Source organism: Cebus imitator, unplaced genomic scaffold, assembly GCF_001604975.1.
Source record: "Cebus imitator isolate Cc_AM_T3 unplaced genomic scaffold, Cebus_imitator-1.0 Scaffold442, whole genome shotgun sequence".
NCBI lineage: Eukaryota > Metazoa > Chordata > Mammalia > Primates > Cebidae > Cebus > Cebus imitator.
Genome location: NW_016107757.1, coordinates 1417629 through 1441661, shown reverse-complemented (window position 1 = coordinate 1441661; position 24033 = coordinate 1417629). Strand labels below are relative to the sequence as shown.

The following is a 24033-nucleotide window of genomic DNA, read 5'->3' as shown; positions in this document are numbered from 1 at the left end:
AGGTCTACCTTACAAGGTTACCACGATAACATTACGCTGTAAGTAAAATGGCCTGTGACACCATAAGTGCTTCATAAACACCTGATAACAATAAATAAATCCCCAACATTTCACTATCTCAATCACTTTTCCATGCCATTATGAGGTTGGAGTAGTACTGCTGCTGCCTTTTATATTTACCTTGCTAGACTGTTACCTATTCTCCAACCTCCCACCCATTTTAAGAATGAGTCAAATTTTTGGTTTCTGTAACCACACACTCTCCTACCCACACTGCAGAGACCTTTGAGATTTTTTAAAAATCTTCTAAATTCGAGATGGGGTATTGGTAGGAGAAAAGTTGGGTGAAAGGATCTCATTTATCACACACAAGTATTCTCTTACATCTTTCCATCCTAGGCCTGGATCCCAGCTTCAGAGAATCAAAAGCCAAGAGTTTGACATCTTGGTCTCTGGTTCTGCAGGAATCTCCTCTAGCTTCCTCCAGAAGTGGGCAGAAAGGCTTTGGTAACCTGTGTCTCCAGCACATAGCAGGGTACCTGGCGTATAGCGGGTGCCTCATTTATTGAGTAAATGAAGGAAAGGAAAAAAAAAGATCAGAGAGAAAAAAAGCAAAACAATTCAATGGAATACAGAAAAAGCCAAAAAAAGGGCTGTACCAAAAAAGTTGGATAAGTTATCTTTCATAAATATGTTAATTCTATGGTAGGCAGAATAATGGTCCTCCAAAGATGTCCACATTCTAATCCCTGGAACCTGAAGATATGCCGCCTTACATAGTTAAAAAAAAAAATGTAGATATTATTAAGAACCTTGTGATGGGGAGATAATCCTAGATTATCTAATGAGGCCCAGTGTAATCACAAGATCCTTATAAGAAGGAATTAGGATAGTAAAAAGGAGAGAGAGGAGATATGAGGATTAAAATGTTGGAGTAATGTGTTTTGAAGATGGAGGAAGGGGTCATGAGCCAAGGAATGCAGGCAGCCTCTAGCAGCTGGAAAAGGCAAAGAAACAGATTCTCCTCTAGAGCCTCCTGAAGGAACTCAACTCTGTTGATCTCTTGATTTTAGCCTGTAAGAATCATTTTAGACTTCTGACTTCTAGAACTGTAAGATAATAAGTCTGTGTTATCTTAAGCCCTTAAGTTCATCACAGCAGTAATAGAAAAGTAATACACAGTCTGAGGACACAATGTTACTTATTCATCTCTGAGTCCATCTCTGAGTTATGCCAAACCCCTATTGACTCCAGCAGGAATGGCACTCAGTTTAAAAGGCTGAAGAAGAGACCCAAAGCCAGCAAATGAAACATGGGGCTTTATCAGGGGCTTATATACAGGGGAGAGAGTCCAGTAGCAGTGGACAGGAGAACCACCAGTCCAGTGGCAGCAAGCTGGGCAGAATAACTGCACAGGCCTGTGGTGGTAGGCTGGGCAGGAGAACCACAAGCACTTGCAAAAACACAGTTTATATAGCATTTTCACTTAGTATCCTTCCCCTAACAACCTCCACCTGGCAACCATCATTTAACCCAAAACAAAGGGCCTCATTTCTTAGGACAGCTGGGAGCTCAGATGTTCCTCATAGATAAGGAATAGATCTCCAGGTTGGCCACTCCCAGATTCGTTAGCTCAGAACGCTGAACACACACTCAGGTGTATCTGCCATAAAGGCATGCTCAGGGTGTGCTCAAGTCAAGTTATAGCTGTTGGATTCATACTGCATCTGCTATACAAATCCCCAGTGTGCTGCCTGGAACCTGTAACTAAGTACATCCTCATAAGTAACTCTGAGGTGACCATGGATGCTTTCCTCTCCTCATCCTAAAAACCAATCATTGCCAGACTGAACCTGTGCAATCTTCCTCCAGTACAACTCTTTCTCTCCTTGCCTACCACTCATGTAGGGGGTTGTAACTGTCCCTGAACATGGCTTCATCCGCTCCTGGTTCTTCCTCATTGCTGTCTACCACACACAATCCAGCTAGACTCATATCCAAATCTCTACTTTCATCATTCCAAGCCTTGACTTGAAAACTTTCCCTAGCACTTCTCTGATGGCAGAGAAATCCAAATTCCTTACTCTGGTATTGGCATCCTTCTCATTTCATTCAAAGTTCTCTAACCAATCTTCTTTCCTACAGGGCCCTTCCTACCCCTTGTACTACAGCCCATCCATTCCCCACATATCACCTCTACACTATCATCACCAGACCATTGTTCATGCCATTCTCTCTACCTGGAATGTCTTTCCCTTATATCTGTGCACATCCAAACCTTTCCTATCACTCAAGTCCCAGCTTAAATGACATTTCTCCATGAAGCTGCTCCTGAAGCCCATTTCCCCTCACAAATACCCCTACCACAAGCTGTCAACATTTTCTCTTTCACTGACCCCTAATAATACTTACCCGGATATTTCTCATCTGAAGTAGGAAAGAGCCTGAACTCTAGAGTCAGATAGACCTGGATAAAATGTGGCCTTCTTATAAAAGTTACTTAGCTTCTCCGTAAAATGGGCATCATACCTTTCTTACTGGATTGTAGAGAAAATTAATGCTTATATATAGGTGCCCAACACAGTAATTATTCAATAATTAACATTTTATAACTTATAGACATATCAAATTCCCACTTCTAGGCTCTTTGAGGGAAGGATTTTTGTCCATTTTTAGCCACATAGCACCTTATACATAGTAGTGGGAAAAAACAGTTACCAAAGTGTTGGAAGCATCTCTCAAGGATTCCTAATGAGTGTAGTCTAAGGATGGTTTCATCTGTAGATACTTCAGACAGCAGGGGAGAAGCACACTGGATCTCTTTGTCATCATCAGCGTTCATTAGAATTCTTAAAATGGAAATTTGGCAAGACCCATTGTCTTTGGTTAATGAACGTAAACTACTCTTCATCCCAACCAACAGTAAGAAAGTAATAAATTAGTATTTCTTTCATTAGCATAAGTTATATACTGTTGTTTTAATGTCACTAAATTCTAGCTCAGATAACTGTTGTTTCAGACATGGGGGGGACAAAGCTCATGTTTATTCCATCCTGTTTAGAAACTCCATGCTGTGGATTCTCCTTCATTCCTTGGTTGTGTATGCAACAGAATTCCCTTGCTTTCAAGGCATTCCTTGAACCACTTTTATGCTATAGGAGAAACCTGGCCCTTTTTCCTCAGTCTAGTTGGCAGTGTCATGAAGGAAAAGAACATAAGACTTAAAGTCACAAGATCTGGTTTGAAATCTGATTTCCCACTTACTAGCTTGGTAACCACAAATAGCATTTGCTTGAGCCTTAGTTTGCTTATCTCTAAAATTGAGACTAACCATTGTCTACCCTCCTTGCTGAATCACTACAGGGAGCTGATGAGACCATGTATGAAAAGACATTTTGTAAAGTGCAAAACATTATACAATTATATTTATACATTTTTATTTTTTATTTTTTTTGAGACAGGGTCTTGTTCTGTCACCCAGGCTAAAGTGCAGTGCACAATCTCAGCTCACTGCAAACTCCACCTCCTGGGCTTAAGGGATCCTCTCATCTCAGCCTCCCAAGTAGCTGGAACTACAGGCACATGACACCACGTCTGGCTAAATTTTTTTATTTTTTGGTAGAGATGAGGTTTCATCATGCTGCTCAGGCTGGTTTCAAACTCCTGAGCTCAAGCCGCTCGCCTTGGCCTCCCAAAGTGCTGGAATCATAGGCATGAGCCACCATACCCGGCTGATTGGCTGTCCTTCTAACATAGCATGATCTCTAAGCAGATGCCCATAAATTTGGGTAAGAGGAAAGGTTCATAGAACAGTCTAGAAGATATGAAGAATGTTTTTACTTCACCTACCTTCATATATATAGTCCCTGAGACACAATAGGAAGTAGCATTCTACTTGTAGATAACAAATAACCACAAGCATGCTTCCATTTCAGAAGTCTTAAGGAATATCTGACTTGCTATCTATGAAGTCCTATAAGGTGATATTACTGAGTAAAAGGTACTATAACATGGGAGTTACACCAATCAATCAGCGCCAACTCTGCTCAGGCATTATGTTTCTGAATCTGCAAAATCTAGTCATCCTTCATGATAGTTGTCATATTCCAGAAGGACCTTCACTGTGTGAACGAAGTCAGGAGAATGACCAACCATATCTAAAACTCCATTTAACAGTAATATCAAAACGGGCAGCAACCAGCCCAGCTAGTTTGTTTTCCCCAGACTCCAGTCCCCTTACTTATACCTCAAGCCAGCCTGAGCTCTCAGACTCAGCACATTGTCTCACAGAAAGATAAAAGCCCTAATGAGCAAATTTCATAAAATATTCAGCTGGCCTTTTGGAGAAAAACAGCTGGAACTAACCTTAGGAATTCCACTAATTCCCCCTACCACACAGCCTAAAAATAGCCAAAGAGCATTTCTTGTTAGTGATGGCCTTTCCTTTAAAGGAAATAATATGCAAAAGGCATGCTGGGGTCATTAGCCCAAACCATGAAGTCCCCATGATAAATCCTTGGCTAGATATTCCTATGAGAATCTGCCTTCATAAGGTCAACATTGAAATTTCCTTGGGAAGGTTCCCCGCTTCCTACTTCCCACTGTATAAAAGAAATAGGCTATCAGCCACTAATTCTCTGTATGGCCATGAGTGTTTCACCTCCCTTTCCTTGGTATCAGTTTCCACATCTGCAAAAACAAGAGGGCTCAATTCTCACCTCTAAGGTCTTCTGCTGGTGTAAGACTCCTTGGGAGGTACAGTCAATGGCTTCACTGATTTCAGGATAAAATTCAAACCAGTCAGTGTTACATTAGCCTCTCCAGATCTGTACCTTGACTTCCTCTCCACTTCCTTACATTTACCTTTCATACCTCTGTGTCTTTGGAACATGCAAGCTCCCTTTGCCTGCAAGGTCTTTCTCCAGCTTCTTAAACTCCCAGCCATCTTTCAAGACACAGTCCAGGTGTCACCTCCTGTTAGAAGATGAGTCTAGGGCCGGGCGCGGTGGCTCAAGCCTGTAATCCCAGCACTTTGGGAGGCCGAGGCGGGTGGATCACGAGGTCAAGAGATCGAGACCATCCTGGTCAACACGGTGAAACCCCGTCTCTACTAAAAATACAAAAAATCAGCTGGGCATGGTGGCGCGTGCCTGTAATCCCAGCTACTCAGGAGGCTGAGGCAGGAGAACTGCCTGAACCCAGGAGGCGGAGGTTGCGGTGAGCCGAGATCGCGCCATTGCACTCCAGCCTGGGTAACAAGAGCGAAACTCCGTCCCAAAAAAAAAAGAAGATGAGTCTAGCCCCTTCCTCATAAGTGCAGTTAGAGTCTCTTCCTCTTTGGTCTCACAGGACTCGGCATTATATTGCAACTGTCTGTTTCCTTATCAGTCTCCTTTATCAGCCTGAGCTCTCCTGGAAGGAGAAGATGCCATGTTCATCTCCTCTGTATTTCCAGCACTGGACCTGTGCCTCCACTCAATGTTTGGTGATATTGTTCCAAATTCCATCAAAGTACCACATTCACTTTATAGTGTTATTCCAAAAGCCCGGAAATTTATTTTTTCAATAAATGTTTTCTCTATTCAAAAAAGAAAGTAAATTATCTCTAAGCCTTTGCCTTATTAGAAAAAAATATATAGCTATTCAGATTTGTAATCTTTGCAGAGTTGAAAAATATTTATTAAAATTGTCCCTGAAAAAGCTCTCTTTAAACCAACTAAACCATAGTTCTTAAAAAGGCAATTCAAACTTAGAAATGATATCCAACTATGAGGTTCTCTCTTTTACCAAGTGGAAGGAAAATCTCTAAAAGGAACAAATTATACACTAAACTGTCTGAAAACTCTCAAGCCTTGGAAATTCAGATGAAAGACAGCAAGAAATAATGTGATAATATATGGAAAACCAAAAAGCCTTATTAACTACTAATAACATTAAAAGGTATGTGCATATATTATAGAAAATAAAAAACTAAATTAATGCAATTAATTGGTAGGACTTGAATTTTATTGAAGAATTAGAGAAGGAACTGACATTTAATCTTTATCCAGTGCCTTTTCCCATCTTTACACACATTTTCTCTACATCATAAGGAAAACCAGCAAAGTAGGCACCATCACCTGTAATTTACCGATTAGGAAACTGAAGTTCATGGAGCTTAAGGGACTTCATTAAATTCATATGGCTTCTAAGCAACACAGTTGGGATTTGAACTCATGTCTACCTAGCTCCGAAGTTCTGACATCATAGGAAGAACAGCAGTAAAGGTGAAAGAAAGGGCCAGGTACACAGTGCCCTGCAAAGGAACCCAAAGATGCAAACAGGAGCTGGGGTTTCCCCCAAACCTCTACACACCCAAAATACTGAGCTTTGCAAGACAGAATGTTGTCAAACTTGATGTGAAATGAGACCAGTTACAAGGGAATTTTTATTCTTTATGGGATCTCAATTTAGCAGTTTACATAAATAAACTCAAAGTGTAGAGAGCAGGCAAGAAGTCTGATTTTACAGCATCAGCAAATCTATTTCTCCTAAACCCTCATGAACAATAAAAATCCCTGCACTGATCTGGGAAAGAGTATTAATCAAACCTTAAACCACCTTCAAAGGCAGGCACAAATGCTCATTGGTACTTCATTAGTTAGGGTCAGCCTGTGCCCTGCCTAGAAGTGCAGTTGAAGATCTCGGATCTGGTCCTTGCCCTGCTACTGATAACTGAAACTCTTTCACTCACCTCTAAAATGAGGCATTTGGACTCTGATCTCTCAAGTGCCTTCCAATTTTTTTTTCTCATGGACATAAAATCAAATGACAAAATGAATACCAACATCATAACCAAGCTAGCTTAGGGAGAAAGAGATGAAGAGGCAGACACTGGAGAAAAATTTCATCCTGCTGCCCAGTGCAAAGCCTTTTTAGAAACCAATTGCTTTTCATAAGAAGTCTCTACAGCGAAGGAGAGAATAATAATTAGGAAAATAAGGTGTAAAAACATAACAAAAGTGTTCCTTTTCTTCTTTCTATTCCTCCCTCCCTTCTTTCTTAATGAGAGTATCCTCTGTTTGGGACTAAGCTAGGCACAATGGGTACAACTATTAAGTACTAACACCTGGTTCCTGTTGTGAAGAAGATATTGGCCCACAGCAGTAACAGCTCCCACCATTTGTACAATGTTGGAAGTTTACACTGCACTGTAGCACATGCATACTTTACAGCTCCTCTTAGAAGGTAGGTTGGGCAGGTAGGAATAAGTATCATCATAATCATCTATTTATTTATTTAGAGACAGAATCCCACTCTGCCATCCAGGTTAGAGTACAGTGGCACAGTCTCGGCTTACTGCAGCCTCTGCCTACTGGGATCAAGTGATTCTCCCGCCTCAGCATCCGGAGTAGCTGAGATTACAGGCATGTGCCACCACACCTGGCTAATTTTTGTATTTTTGTAGAGATGGGGTTTCACCATGTTGACCAGGCTGGTCTTGAACTCCTGACCTCAAGTGATCCGCCTGCCTCAGCCTCCCAAAGTGCTGGGATTACAGGTATGAACTACCATGCCCAGCCCACCCTTTTATTTATATGAAAACTGAGGTTTAGCAAGTTCAAGGAGCTTATCCAAGGTCTCACATGTGTTAAGTGACAGTGCTGAGAACACCACTGTAAAGGAAGACAAGATCTAAAAACAATGGGTGCTATGGTTTGGATGTTTATCCCTCAAAATCTCATATTGAAATTTAATACCAATGATGGAGGTAGGGCCTAACGGCAGGTGTTTGAGTGATGGAGGTAGAACCCTCACAAATAGATTAATACTTTCCTTCAGAAGATGAGCGAGTTCTCACTCAGTTCCCTTGAAAGCTGGTTGTTTTAAAAAGAGCCAGCCACTTGCCTCACCTCTTGCTTCCTTTCTCGCCAAGTGATCTCTGCATAGCTGGCTCCCCTTCTGCCTTCCTCCAGGAGTGGAAGCAGCTAAAGGCCCTCACCCACTCTAGATGCCCAATCTTGAACTTCCCAGCCATCAGAATCATAAGCCAAATAAAGCTTTTTTAAAAAATAAATTACCCAGCCTCAGGTATTTCTTTATAGCAACACAAAATGGACTTAGACAATGGGGTGCATTTAAGAGTCAGCTGTGTGGTTAGAGGGGTAGTGAAGAGATCCAAGCAAAAACCAGGGAGAGGTTACGACTTAACCTGAGCTTTGGACAGGCAGACATATTTAGACAAGTCACCTGCCAACTCAATGAATTCATTGCAGAAGATAGCACACTACAGCTTTGAAAAGGGTGGAGTACAGGAAAACAAAAGGACATCTATTTTCATATACACACAATTGTTTTTCATTGAAGAAGTGAACATTCTTTGCCATGCCAGTAATTAGCACAGGTATGCTCTGAGTATTTTCCCTGGGAGCAGAAATGGGTGGTCCCAAGCCTTACTTTTCCCTTGGCAGTCACAGTATCAGGAAGAGGGCTCACATAGGGTTAAGAACATGTGATCTGTACCACTAAGTGAAGGTGAAAACACCTAATCTTGGAACTCTTGACCATTACCAAAAGCATCTGAGCCAACTGGCCTTCTAGTCAAGGTATTCCTTTCTGCAGGTGTGACTAATCACATGCCTGTACAGCAAGCCTAATTTCCCAGACTGCATTCATTGCTACTAACACTCTAGTATGTAATTAATGAGCACCCTGAACCTACATCTGAAGCAGGAAGGGAGAGAAGGGAATGGCTGGAAAAGACTTTAAGGTGATGATAAAGCATCAGAATTATAGAAGGGATCATAAAACAGGCTCAGGCTCTGTACACTAACAGAATGGGATTTAAGCCAAAAAGAAAAAAAGAAGAAAAAAACATCAAAAAACAGGAATTAGGACTCTGGAATCAGGTAGAGGTCCTTAAGAAAGGAGGCTTCAGACACAAGAAGAGTAAAACTTAGGTCATAAGAATCCTAAGGTTTGACTTAGCAGAATTATAGATCTCACCTCTTACTGTGAGACTTTAGTCAACCTGCAGTTTCCAATTTTTTTTCATCAAGTAACACTTCAAACAATTTTACCAAGGGTTCTGAGATGAAATTGATAGGTATAATCCATACAATGTAGGGTATGATACGATTAAACAATCCTCCTTCATCCCTACCCCATCCCCTCACCCCCAAAGCAATTAGCAAGCAGTGGGGATGGGGTAGAGGCCAGGACTATTTGATACTGTTAGCTAGGAAGCTGAAAGTGACTTTCTACCAAAGAGAATTTAAACCTTCTCTTCCTTCACATCAATACCCAGTACTAATTGCAGAATGAATGCAATGACAAAAGAGAAACAGGTCTCCCAAGTTAGACAGCAGAACCAGTTCTAGCATCTTTTCAGCCATTCTGGCATCTTGGGGAACTCAAAAGAAGGTAGCAAGGCCTGTAAACATGCACTACTGAAATCTTGAAGACTTCCTAGAGCAAGTGCCTAATAATGTCTAAGCTTAGTGAAGAAGAACAGCATAGACATGTGTACACACTATCTATTTAAAATAAGGCTCAGGGCACAGCGGCTCATGCCTGTAATTCCAGCACTTTGGGAGGCCAAGGCAGGTGGATCACTTGAGCTCACATGTTTGAAACCTGACTGGGCCACATGGCGAAACCGTGTCTCTACAGAAAACACCAAAATTAGCCAGGTGAAGTGCTGTATGCCTGTAGTCCCAGCTACTTGGGAGGCTGAGGTGGGAGAATGGCTTGAGACTGGGAGGCAGGGGTTGCAGTAAGTGGAGACTGCACCACTGCACTCCAGCCTGGGATAAAGCAAGGCCTTGTCTCAAGAAACAAATACACAAATATAGGAGAACAGTCAGGGTGGTGGTAGAAATTTAAAGAAATGCAACCCGTCTTGGAAGGCTGGAAGGTTTTGCAAAAACCTTGAGAAAGAGGTTGTGGCTGAAGGCAGCCTAACCCCCTTACCTTGAGCTAGTAGCTAGGAGTAGATACAAAGGAATGCAGAGGAGTTTATCCAAAGAGCTTGTTTACTCATGTGTTCCTAAGAATGATCTTTGATCTTCCATGGGTGCATGACTGCTCTCTACTTGGAGCGGGGGGAGCGGCAATGTTAATTATCCTCTAGTGGTGTTTGCTTGAGACCTTTGTCTTATAGAGGCGGCTACTGATTCTGGAAGCAGAGCTCCTTAGCTGTGCTGATGGGCAAAATATCTGTCAGTGTAGTATGTCTTTCATCCATCACTCAGTCAGGGTCTGCAGGTTGGATGTCACACATGAATAAAATAAAAACAAAATATAGAATCTATATATTCTGTAGTGTACTATATCATACATATTATATAACATATACGTATACATCTACATATAGAAATACTACTATACATTTACTTCTCAGTCATTTGCAACCAATTTATGAAATCCTGAAAACTTCTTGCCCTATAATTATGTAGGAATAGGCTTGGTGGTTGCTAAGAGACTATAAAACCAGGATCATGGCCTCCCGGTAGTAAAATCAGGCATTTCTCCTCCATAGGAGAATGTTCTTACAAGGCTATTTTGGTTCAGATGTGGTTGCTTATTGGGAGGGGGAAAGCAGGATTACATGTGAAGTTATTGCTGCTGCTATTGTTTCTATGAAGAACCACCATGCTGGAACACTTACATGGGCTATCTCCTCAAATCCGCAGTCCAGCACTGTAAGGAAATCGGAAAGTGTCGTTATCATTTCTATTTCACAAAAGAGGAACTGGGTTCAGAGAAGCAGAATAATTTCACCTCTGTATGTGCTCTTAATTACTATGTTATATATGGCTATGTGGATATGTTATATATATGTTATTATCTATAAACTGACAGAATTTCAAACGTTCATTTCAAAAACTATAAACATATGGGATAGATAAAATTCATGAAGTATTTTTTTCCCTGAGAGAAGCAGGACTTAAATAAAAGTCACACTATCCTGGAGAACTGAAAATATTTAGGTAAAACAATCTTACCCATACCTTCAATTTCAGAAGAAGAAAAAGAGTCATTTTATACAAAGTTCAATCAATAAATACTTCCTAAGGATATACTGTGTGAGAAAGACTCGTTAAGTACATCTCACTGCAGAGAAGGGCCACGGTTGCAGAAAACTGGTGTGTATTAGAGAAAGAACACTGTCTAGGGATTAGGCAAGGTCAACTCTATTCCCAGCTCAGTCTCTCCCTTGCTATCTGATGCTGGTCAAGTAAGTCACTTAACCTTCTGAAGCTTCTATCTCCTCATCTGCAAAGGAAGGGAACTAAAAAGGATGCTCTCTCCCATAGATGCCTTCTGGCAATAAAATGCTATGACTCAGACTGGTGAAAGAAGACAATTCAGGCCACAGCAGAATTTGTCTACAATGAAATATGACCCCATACCTCTCATTTCATTTCAACGCCCAGAGTAAAACCATTCTAAAGTCTGGAGTCAGCCAAGCAACAGTCATTCTTTCAATAGCACTTAGGCTCATCTAAGGAGTGGGATAATTTTCCACCAAATTAAATATCTCTCTGTGATACTGTAAAACATATACTTAGTCTTTGTTCTTTTTTCCTGGTACACAGCTTCTAAAATCCCTGGAATCTCTGGATAAGAGTGTATTTTGTATGCCAAAGAGATGCCTGGTGGCTAGCAGCCACTAGGTAGATTCAAAATGGGAGCCAGTCACAGTAAAGACCAAAGCATGATTAAACTTTTCAGTACCAACCCCCAACCTCTGGGGAAAAGAGAGGTCCCTGCCAGCACAAAGGTTAAGATAATTACCAAGGGCCGCTGATTTAATCAATCATGTCTATGTAATGAAGTAACCATAAAAACCCAAAAGGATTGGGTTTGAAGAGCTTCCTGTTAGCTAAATGTGTGGAAGCTCCATACCTCTTCTCCCATATTCTGCTCTATGCATTTCTTCTATCTGGTGGTTCATCCATATCTTCTATAATATCCTTTATAATAAACTGGTAAATATCAGTAAAATTTTTATCTGAGTTCTGTAACATTCTAGCAAATTAGTCAAACCCAAAAAAGTAGTAGTAAGAAACCCAATTTATAGCCAGTCAATCAATCAGAAGTATAGATGACAACTTATTACTTGCAATTGGCATCTGAAGTAGGGACAGTCTTGTGGGACTGAGCCCTCAGCCTGTGAGATCTGATGCTATCTTCAGGTAGGCAGGCAATGTCGGAATTGGATTGAATTAGAGTACACCCAACTGGTGTTTGCTGCAGAACTGATCACTTGCTTGGTATGTGTGGGGAAAACCCCTGAACATCTGGGGTAACAGAAGTGTTTTGTGCTGTGGTGAGCAGAGAATAAACACTGCAGTAGTCCATTCCAATGCTGCTGGTGAAGACATACCTGAGACTGGATAATTTAAAAAGGAAAGAGGTTTAATTGACTCAAGTTCAGCATGACTGGGGAGGCCTCAGGAAACTTACAGTCATGGCCGAAGGAGAAGCAAACACATCCTTCACCTGGTGGCAGCAAGAAGAAGTACCAAGCAAAAGGGGAAAAAGCCCCTTACTAAACCATCACAGATCTCATGAGAACTGACTCACTATCACTAGAACAGCGGCATTGGGTTACCGCCCCCATGATTCAATTACCTCCTACCAAGTCCTTCCCACAGTACATGGGATTATGGAAACTACAATTCAAGATGAGATTAGGGTAGGGACACAGCCAAACCCTATCATTTTTCCCTGGCCCCTCCCAAATCTCACTTCATCACATTTCAAAACCAATCATGCCTTCCCAACAGTTCCCCAAATTTTTAACTCATTTCAGCATTAACTCAAAAGCCCACAGTTCAAAGTCTCATCTGAGACAAGCCAAGTCCCTTCCACCTATGAGCCAGTAAAATCAGAAGCAAGTTAATTACTTTCTGTATATAATGGGGGTACAGGCACTGGGTAAAAACACCCATTCCAAATGGGAGAAATTGGCCACAATGAAGGGGCAACATGTCCCGTGCAAGTCCAAAATCCAGTGGGGCAGTCAAATCTTACAGCTCCAAACTGATCTCTTTTGAAATATCTATGTCTCACATCTAGGTCACACTGATGCAAGAGGTGGGCTCCCGCAGCTTTGGGCAACTCCACCCCTGTGGCTTTGCATGGTGCAGCCCACCTCCCAACTATGTTCACAGGCTGGCACTTGAGTGTCTACAGCTTTTCCAGGCACACAGTGCAAGCTGTTGGTGGATCATTCATATTAGGATCTGAAGGATGGTAGCCCTCTTCTCACAACTCCACTAGGCAATGCCCCAGTGGGGACTGGGTGTGGTGTCTCTAATCCCACATTTCCCTTTTGCACTACCCTAGGAGAGGTTCTCCATGAGGGTCCCACCCCTGCAGAAAATTTCTGCCTAGATATCAGGCATTTAAATACATCCTCTGAAATCCAGATGAAGGTTCCCAAACCTCAGTTCTTGACTTCTATGCACTGGCAGGCTCAAAACCATGTGGAAGCTGCCAAGGCTTAGGGCTTGCACACTCTGAAGCAACAACTTGAGCTGTACCTTTGCCCCTTTAAGCCACAACTGGAGTGGCTGGGATGCAGGGCACCAAGTCCCAGAGGCTGCACACAGCAAGGGGGCCCCAGACCCAGCCCAGGAAACCATTTTTCCCTCCTAGACCTCCAGGCCTGTGATGGAAGGGGCTGTGAAGGTCTGTGACATGCCCTGGAGACATTTTCCCCATTGTCTTGCTGAATAACATTTGGTTCCTCATTACTTATGCAAATTTCTGCGGACAGCTTGAATTTCTCCTCAGAAAATGGGTTTTTCATTTCTATCACATAGTCAGCCTGCAAATTCTCCAAACTTGTATGCTCTACTTCCTTTTTAAACATAAGTTCCAATTCCAAACCACATCTTTGTGAATACATAAAACTGAATGCTTTTAACAGCATCCATGGCACCTCTTGAATACTTTGCTGCTTAGAAATTTCTTCTTACAGATATCCTAAGCGTCTCTCTCTAGTTCAAATCTCTAGGATGGGGCAAAAATGCTACCAGTCTCTTGGCCAAACCATAACAAAAGTCATCTTTGCTCTAGTTCCCAAAGAGTTCTTCATCTCCATCTGAGACCACCTCAATTTGGACTTCATTGTCCATATCACTATCAGCATTTTGGTCAAAACCATTCAATAAGTCTCTAGGAAGTCCCAAACTTTCCCACATTTTCCTGTCTTCTTCTGAGTCCTCCAAACTTTTCCAACCTCTGTTACCCAGTTCCAAAGTTGCTTCCAGATTTTTAGATATCTTTACATCAGCACTCCACTCCCAGTACCAATTTACTGTATCAGCCCATTCTCATGCTGCTAATAAAGACATACCTGAGACCAGGTAATTTATAAATGAAAGAGGTTTAATGGACTCACAGTTCCACATGGCTGAGAAGTCCTCAGGAAACTTACAATCATGACAGAAGGGGAAGCAAACACATCCTTCTTCACATGGTGGTAGCAAGGAGCAGTGCCAAGCAAAAGGTGAAAAGCCACTTATAAAACCATCAGATTTCATGAGAATTATCACTAGAACAGTGGTTTTGGGGTAACCGCCACCATGATTCAATTACCTCCCACCAAGTCCCTCCCACAACACCTAGGGCTGATGGGAACTACAATTCAAGATGAGATTTTGGTGGGGACATAGCCAAACCATATCAAACACTTTGATTTTTATATATAAAACTTTGGTTCTTCATATATCCTAACACCCCTGTTCTTGATGGCATATAGTAAACTAGGCCAAAATAGTTAATATTAGTTAATAATAACAATAAGACTATCAACGTCTTACATAGCAGTTAGAATATGCTAGGCACTGTTTTAAGTACCTTACATACATTAACATTAATTTCTCACAACGATATGAAGTAAGCAGTCTACAGATAAGAAAACAGGCTTAGAGAGGCCAAGTAACTGCTAGTTGCTCAGTTAACTGCTAGTAAGGGCAGCACAACTCTAGCCAGATTGTCCATGCTTTGGGCTTCCACCCCACACTGCCCTCTTGGACAGAAGTGTCACAAAGCACAGAGTTGTTCTCCAAGTGGCTTGGGTTGTACATTTTAAGTCCTTGGCTCTTCTTGCCCCTTTTTCTCTGATCCCTGCACACTCTCTGGCCTGGCTCATTTCCTGATCTCTGGCTCAGATTCTGCCCACAGATTTCCTCAGATTGGACTTCCCCGGGCAGCCCAAGGAGAGGAGGCCCTTAGGTATCTGATGGGCATACTTGGCCGCAACAACCATATACCACATGCCCATGGCAGGCTTCCTGGTATGACCCAAGACAGGAACCTAAAATCAACTTTCACAAGGTAACTGGAAATCCATCTTTCTTAAACATGGCAGAACCCTCACCTTTGTCAAGACCCTGACAGAGGAGAAAAGCAGCATTTCCCCAAGAAAGACATTCAGTGAATTCCGTTAAGTTGGGACTATGCTTTGCAAAAGTTTAATGACAGAGATGGTGCAATGCAATGGTTTGTAAATAGAGCTTTCTGGGCTACAAACCACTAATGCCTCAAATTCCTTCTGCTGTATTCCTATTAGGAAACCAAAGCCACCAAAATGGGCAGGGGTAGGAGATATGGTAAATCTCATTAATGTCTTGCAAAAAAGGGTAAGTAAATTAACACAGATGTGAGAAAAAAAAAACCCATCTATAGATGATATTCTCTGCCTTACTGGGTTTTTTTCCTTCCATCTTAGATATAAAAAAAAGAAGAAAAAAAGTGGAAGAAAACATCAAAGGAGATCAAGGAGAATAGCAAGGCTGAAATGCTTTTTTACTTCAAATTCAGGGTCCATAATTATATCATTATCTAAAATAATGGCTTTCAAATACCACTATTATCTATGCTGAGATACAAGGGAAATAAAGATATCATCATGGGGCTTAACTTTATTACATGTTTGTTTTATTAAATTTATGCACATTAGAAGCATAGGAAATTGCCAGCCTTTAACATTCACACACATGCAAAGAATTATACAAAAAAATTACATCATCTTGAATGTTGGTCTTTAATTTCTTTCCACAATTCCACAGAGCTGGTCAGGGGCAAAAAAAAAAAAAAAAAAAAAAAAAAGGTTTCTATCACTGTGATTTAAAAACTGGTTTTTACCATCCTTGGAATCACAAGTTACTCACACCACAGCCTGTGGCTGCCTGCTGCGACACATCAGCATTTGCATGTATTTAATGCGGTATCTTCTTATTTGGGTACTATTTCTCATTGAACCAATCAGAAGAGGCTTCAAGGTAAAGAGGGAGATGTGGGAGGGAGATGTGGGAGAAAAGGGCAATTTGAACCAAGAGAAGCGCCACACCCATTCCACATGGAAACCACAACCGTGTATGGTTGCTGAGTAAAAAGGACTTGAGTGCCCTGCTAAGAGACGGAAGGCAAAACACCAATGAGGTCTCCTCTGTAGAACTGTCTTTCACCTGAGGATAAAGGTTTTTGTAATTCTAAACAAAACTAAAATGAAAAGACATAAACTAAATACAAAAGTGGATAGGGCAGAGTTTCAGGATAAGCTCAAGCAAGCAACACAGCTGGTCCCAGGACAGCTGGAAATGAACACCTTCAGGTATGAAAAACAGAAGGAAAAGGGGGATTTTGCCTTTTTCCTTAACTATTATTCAGAAAGTGTCTACTATCTTCCTAAAAGTAAAAATCCTTGTCTAACAGTGTTATGAAAAGAAAAACAGATTTTAAAACAATTGTTGCAGAAACTTCATTTTTGTTTCTAAAATAATTCAAAACACTAATTTTTAAGATTTTTAATGAGAATTTGAATCATCATGAAATCTTACAGAAAACATGGTTCAGGAGAACTAAATAGGGTATACCCCCGCAAATTTTAATTCTGTAGGTCAATCAGAATCCACAGGAGCTTGAATGAGGCTCACGGCCTGGACTTGCTGTTTTTCTCCAAAGAAGCTATATATTCTTTCTCAAGTATTCTACATTTAACAATAAGACTACTTTGTAATGAGAAAATAATTTAGTTTTAACTATGCATTTGTTTACATTCAAGGTTATAGCATTTGTCGTTACTTTGAGCAGGAACTAAGAAATAAGGTCCATTGTTTCATAAGCATTGTATTCTTTTTCATCGAAATTTATGTAGAATATTGTGAGTAAAATCACAATGTGCTGAACAAAGACTTGCTTTAAAACAAGTTTGGAGTCTGTCTTCTCATAATACTGTCTCATTGGAAATTAAGATTATCTTAATATATAATTCAATAATCAAATGGAGATTAAAATATATGTGGATGGCTTAAAAAAAAAAAAAAAAGAAGCTACATATTAAAGAGTGTGAAGCGTGAGAGTCAACACTCACTCATGTATTTCTCAGTAGAATGTAAGTAACACAATGCCTAGCTCAAAAAATACCTGTTGAATGAATGCTAAATGAAAGAAAAAAATATTCCCATGGAAGGAATGACAGTGACTTCCACTTTACGCTCTGCCTAAGGTTAGACCTGACTATGTTATATCATACTTGTTAAAAAAAATCGTCTTCATTCCAGCTTTGATTGTAACAGCCAAAAATTATAAATAACCCCAGTACTCTTCAACAGATGAATGGTTAAACAAACTCTGGTACATCCATACCATGGGATACTATTAAGCAATAAAAAGGAAAAAACTTGATAGACACAACTTGGATGAATCTCAAGAGAACCGTGCTGAATGTAAAAAGGCCAATTCCAAAAGGCCACTACTGCATGGTTCTGTATATATGACACTCTTGAAATGGCAAAATTATAGAAATAAAGAACAGATTACTGGTTGATAGGGGTTAGGGATGGGGGCTGGGGAGACAGAAGGAAGGTGGGTGTGATTACCAAAGAACAAATGGAAAAAATCTTATGGTGATATAACTGGTCAGTATCTGGCCAGTGATAGTGGATACATGTGATAAAATTGTATACAACTTAATACACACAGGCCTATGTGTGCGCGTGCGTGCACGCGCGCGCGCACACACACACACACACACACATTAGTACATAAAACTGGAAAAATTTATGCCAATATTTGAGTTGTGATATTATACTATAGTTGTACAAAATGTTACCATAGGAGAAACTGGGTAAAGAGTATCCAGATCTCTGCATTATTTATTCAGCCTCATGAGAATCTATAATTATCTCAAAATAAAAAGATTAATTTTAAAACATTCTGAAGCAACCTCTCCTCTGCTATCATCAGCACTACCAATTTAAGAGTGTGTGTATGTGTGTGCATGGCAGGTCGAGAGAGGGGGCATCAACACATAAAACTTAGCCACCTCCACAGAGCTCTCTATGGGGAGTTTAGAGGCATCTCTAACTTCCTTTAAACCCCCAATGCACCAATTATTTTTCACACAATCTAAATTTTGCTCTTATATTAAAAACAAATATTTTAGGACTCTTATCTCCGTATCTGTGATAAAAGGTCCTGAGACCCATGAGGGCCCATGTTTTATACCTTTTTGATACCCTCTCAGTGCCTAGCACAATGCTAAACTAAGAGTAGAGCGTGAGTAAAAGTGCTTTAAATAAATGGATAAGTAGATGAATGGATGGATGAACTTTATAACCATAGTAGAACAAGATAAACTGGAAATTCACAATGTTTTTCCTTCAATTTTCTCAACTTCAAAAGATCAGTAATAGCTGTGCCCACTTGCCTCACAGTCCTGTGGCGAGGTTAAAAATCATTTCCATCTGAACCTGCTGTAGTAGCAAGAGCATACATAGCTTTGGTTAGAGATCTGCGCTAATTATTTTTTGTGTGTTCTTGTGCCGGTGAATTTCTCTGAGCCTGAGATTTCCCATTTATAAAATGGTGGATAATACTTATTTCTGCAAGGCTGCTATGTGAAGGAGACATGCTGTTCATAAAAGGCCTTGCTCAATGTAACCTCATTAGATGCTCAATAAACGTTTTCACTTTTTCACAGTTCCAGGCACTAGTGTCCACCTCATAGTTCAAAATGGCAGCCATTTCTCAGGAAGTTTATGGGTTTTTATAAATAACAGTGCTTTATTCATGTAGCATCTTCCTCTAAAGATCAAACTTTGCTTACATTTACAATGGTAAAGTAGTGTGGACAAAGTAAATGTAGATAGAAGATGGAATAAATGGGAAGAAACAAGTTCAAGTGGAAGATGGCAAGGGCATTTGCCCTTAGCTGTTAGGACTACCCGCAAGAAAGCAGCTTGTCTTGGGCTTGGTCTCCTCCCTGATGGTTTCTTTCTTTTTTCTCTCTGTTTTGGTTTTTTTCTTTTCCTTTTTTCTTTTTTTATTTTTTTGATATTTTTACAGTGTTTAGTATATTCATACCCAGTGGTTTTACACAGTGCTTCTGCCCATAGGCAGCATAGATAATAGAGGAAGACACCTGAATAGTCTACTGACCTCTAAGAACGGTGGGCTAGAGGTATGGAAAGGAAGGAGAAGGGGCCTGTTTACTTTCTCTGCTGTGCAAGCCACTTGTTCTCTTATACATTTATTATTATATTTATTTATCTACTGCTTCCTTCTCAGACCTGGGAATGCCCTAGTCTGTTCTTACCCAAGGGTGGTAACTTTTCTTCCAAGCATGCAGCTGTCTGAAAATATATTTGCTCTTGATGTGTCACTGGGTCATGAGTTGTTCTGAGAAATACTTTACACATGGCTATCTCCCAAGCCCAGGCAGTGGAGCTTTTTGCTTACCCATGAGGCAGGGAGGGACAAACAGGGAATATGGTTCCAGGGTCCAGATTTTTAAAGACTAAACTAACTCAGTCAGTTGGTCAGTCAACTGCATTTTGAGCCCTATATGCCTGGCCTCTGCTGGAAAATGAGGAGGAATCATCCAAGACCAAGACACAGAAGGTCCTCTCCCTTTATAGAGCTCATGGTCTCATTCCACATAGTCACATCTAGTTGCCTTACTTCTATCATAATAATCTTGTGTGGCATACAGCACATGTGTCAAAGCAAAGCTCTCAGAAATAGAATATCATTCCACATATGCTTCCCATAAGCAGAAGAATATGAAATAGAGAGAATATAAAGATGTGCCCCTGTTAGATAACAAAGGTTTGGCATATCTTGCAAATCTCAAAAAGATGAATGTCCTTTCTGGGAAAACTATACATTTTATTTATTTATCATTTTAAGACAGGTTCTCACTCTGTTGCCCAGGCATGAACCTAGCTCCTGCAGCCTCCACCTCTTAGGCTAAAGCAATCCTCCCATTTCAGCCTCCTGAGTAGCTGGGACTACAAACACAGGCCACCACATCCGACTAATCTTTTATTTTTTTTGTAGAGATGATGCCTCACTACCTTGCCCAGGCTGATTTTGAACTCTGGGCTCAAGCAATCCTCATCTTGGCCTCCCAAAGTGTCGGTATTATACCTGTCAGCCACCGCCCCCAGCCAAATTATATATTTTTAAAGCCTTATGAGTTTTATTCTCTTCCTTTTTGATACAATTAACAACAGCATATACTTATTAAGTACTTACTATATGCCAGGTACTATACTAAGCCCTGTGTGCCAGATACTATACTAGGCCCTTCAAAGAATCATCTCATTTAATCTTTTGAACAACCTTATGAGTGATGCACACAATATTATTCCTATTTTATAGATGAGCAAACTTCAGCTTAGAAAGATCAAGGGATGTAAACCCAGGATCAACTAATTCCGAACAAATGTGACTCTCTACACTAAGCTGTGTTATATGCTTACTTGGTTTAGAGAGAAGGCCAAGGTTATTATTTCTATTACTGAAATAAAAAATGTATACAGTACAGATCCTTCAAAATATATTAGCTTGAATGATTATTAAACTGCCAATACAGGTTGAGTATCCCTTATCCAAAATGCTTGGGATCAGAAGTGTTTGTGGGATTTTTGAATTTTTCTTCAGAGTTTGGAAATTTGCATATATATGAGATATCTTGGGAATGAGACCAAAGTCCAAATATATTTGTTTATTTCATATATGCCTTATACACATAACCTGAAGGTAATTTTATATAATATTTTTAATAATTTTGTGCATAGAACAAAGTTTGTGTACAATGAATCATCAGAAAGTAAATATGACAGATATGTAATTTTCCACTTGTAGAGTCATGTCAGGGCTCAAAATATTTTGGTTTTGGAGCATTTTGAATTTCAGATTAGAGATGCTCAACCTGTACACAACTGTTTTGGCCTACAGAAATGACAATTTCATTTGGTCCAACCTAATATAATATCAAGAGACAGAATGACCTAAGCCTAGCCCGAGCACAGCCCCTGACTAACTGTATGAATTTTAACAAGTCACTTAACATTTCTAGGCTTCACTTGCTTTACTGTATAATATAAAGCATAACTATAAAAGTTAGGCTGGATTTGTCTTTAGGTTCCCCAGCTCCATATCGTAAGAGAAGAAGTGGGGAGAAGTATACTTTATTTATTCAACAATTATTTATTAAGTCCTGCAATGTGCCAACTGTGCTTTCTCTCCCATTCCAAGTTCATCTGCATTGCAAAGACAGCCTCCCAGTAGCTTCCCATGATTCCAGTGATTCTACATGTTAGAAATAAGAACAAGCTTGAAGATCCTTGTTTGTCTCTGTTCAGGATAACTGGGATGTGCCCTATGATTCTGGTAACTTCTCCCAGATCACAATTCCACAGCAGAAAAGAGAAACAGGACCTGGAAACCACTTTCATGTGAAGAGAGGAAGTGCAGCAGAAGAAACATTCATATGAACAAATGTGTATCTTCCAATAAAAAAGAACTCTCAGGTAGGTCAGGTACAGTGGCTCATGCCTGTAATCCCAGCACTTTAGGAGGCTGAGGCAGGTGGATCACCTGAGATCAGGAGTTCAAGACCAGCTTGGCCAACACAGTGAAACCTCATCTCTACTAAAAATACAAAAAATTAACTGGGCATGGTGGTGCATGCCTGTAATCCCAGCTACTCAGGAGGCTGAGGCAGAAGAATTGCTCGAATGTGGGAGGTAGAGGTTGCAGTGAGCCGAGATTGCACCACTACAATCCAGCCTGGGTGGCAGAGCGAGCCTCTGTCTTCCCCCACGCCACCCCCGCCAAAAAAAGAACTCTCAGTAAATATTCTGGTTCACAGTGACCTCTAGAAAAATATCCGACTTTACTTGTACCTCCCAGAAAGATAATCATTGAGATTTTTAACTTCAAAAAATTCCAAAATTCCACAAAGAAATAGCCCTTAGATTTGCTGGGTAGAGCACGTGAGCATCTAGCCACAATCTTTGCAAAGATTACGGATTGGGAATAGAAAGTTACAGAAAAACATCAAACTGCAAGCTCAAAAACACCAATTCAATACCTGGCTATGTGACTTACTAGCTTTGTGAACCTGGACTTACCATTCGACCAGCCTCTGCCTCAGTATCTCATCCACAAAATGAGGACTGGGATCATGACCTGTAAACACATTTTCTGTTCTAAAGGTCAACCAGTTCCTTATCATCTAGGTTTTCACCATCTAACTGCCATCTGTTCCCTTTTGCACTATCCATTGTGAACACAGCAAACAGCTGTTTTCCAACGTGCCTGCAATAGCTCTTCAAATACGTACTTGAAGACTCTTATGACTGCCCACTTGACTCCCTCTCTTCTAACGTAAGTCAATGTCCCAGATGGAGTCATGTGGTTAGCTAGATGTTTGGAATAACTCATGTAGAGTCATATGTCTAAACTGGGAGCTATAAGGAAGGGAATACATGTGCAGCAAAGAGCTGTTTGCTTTCTCAACATCTTGTAACTGAGAAAGGCCCATAACTCCCAATCTCATTTCCTGGGAATTCTACCAGCTGCGATAGTGATCACAAAAGTTGCAAGAAAAAGGGATTAATAACCTTGATGTGCTGACAATCTAGCCCAGAAAACTGAACCTACACAAACTATGTAATTGGTAAATTGTATAGAACATATTATTATTATGTACTAAATCTGGGGGTGTACCCTATAAGAGTCACAGAAAGTTAGACAAAAAAATGGTTAGATGAGGGGTACAGCATGCCCCAGGGAAAGTCAATTGCTCTGTGGGAGGTTAGACCCTGAATCACTGAAGACAACATGACTTACTTGGGAAACCATGACACCAACCCAGACTCTAGTGGGGGGGGTGATCTTCAAATTAGGGGTGACCTGGGGCTCTACCAATAGAGTTCTCTCAAACCCACCCTAATGGGGTAGTTTAGAATAGACTATCTGACAGGGCAGTGAAGGCAACTGCAAGCCAAATGTCACTTTGCCTTTCTATGTTCTAAGTCAAGGATATTCATTTCTCTCTTAACCTGTAGATTAACTTTCTAGTCCATTTAATGCAAACCATCGCTGAATGGGGATCCTATGAAATGTGTCACTTTGAAATTGCAGAAAGTTATTTTTTCTTTTTCAAACAAGTAATCTTTGGAAACAATACACCAATAAGAAAAACTAATTTCACAAAAGAAATCTTAGAAGCAAATGATTTATAAATACTGTCCTCCACCTAAGATTCTTAGTTTTAGAGCTTCTACCATGTCTTCTTTATTTCAAAATACAAATACCTATAAGGAAGGAAATACTTTGAAAACTGTTATCACAATATTTTATGTTTTGAAGGTGAACAGTTTTCTTCTTCCTGTTCAGGGACTTTGAATTACAAAATTTCTCAAAAAGGCAGACATGGAGAAAAGTTTCATCCACCTCAAATTCTGATAACATCCATGAAATTTAATTTGAGATATCTCATAACCAATATTTTATAAACCTGTCCTTAAAAATGAAGGGCATGCTCTCAACACTTCCTGTCATGAAAAGTCTTCCAACAGGCAAAGAAATAGGCATATCCATGGTTAAAATCTCACAGCTGTCACATTATTTAGCTCTGCACAAATGAAAAATCCTATTACCCAAAAATGGTTGGAGAATCTGTAGCTGTCATTTGGCAAGCAGTTGCATTTCCACATTGTTTTAGTCATACCCTCCCTT

At 40.4% G+C, this 24033-nt stretch overlaps 1 protein-coding gene across 12 annotated transcripts in view; it reads right to left on the bottom strand.

The window, feature by feature from the left end:
- The window catches only part of SYTL2 (synaptotagmin like 2), a 119596-nt gene that overhangs the window by 79572 nt on the left and 15991 nt on the right, over positions 1 to 24033 (bottom strand). The window contains exon 1 of one of the 12 annotated variants that reach the window (XM_017510672.2): positions 2719 to 2935. The exons of the other annotated variants lie outside the window; for them this stretch is intronic. The gene's annotated coding sequence lies outside the window, so the exon portion shown is untranslated. Of the gene's footprint in view, positions 1 to 2718; positions 2936 to 24033 lie in introns of those variants that run through there. 12 annotated transcript variants of the gene reach the window in all.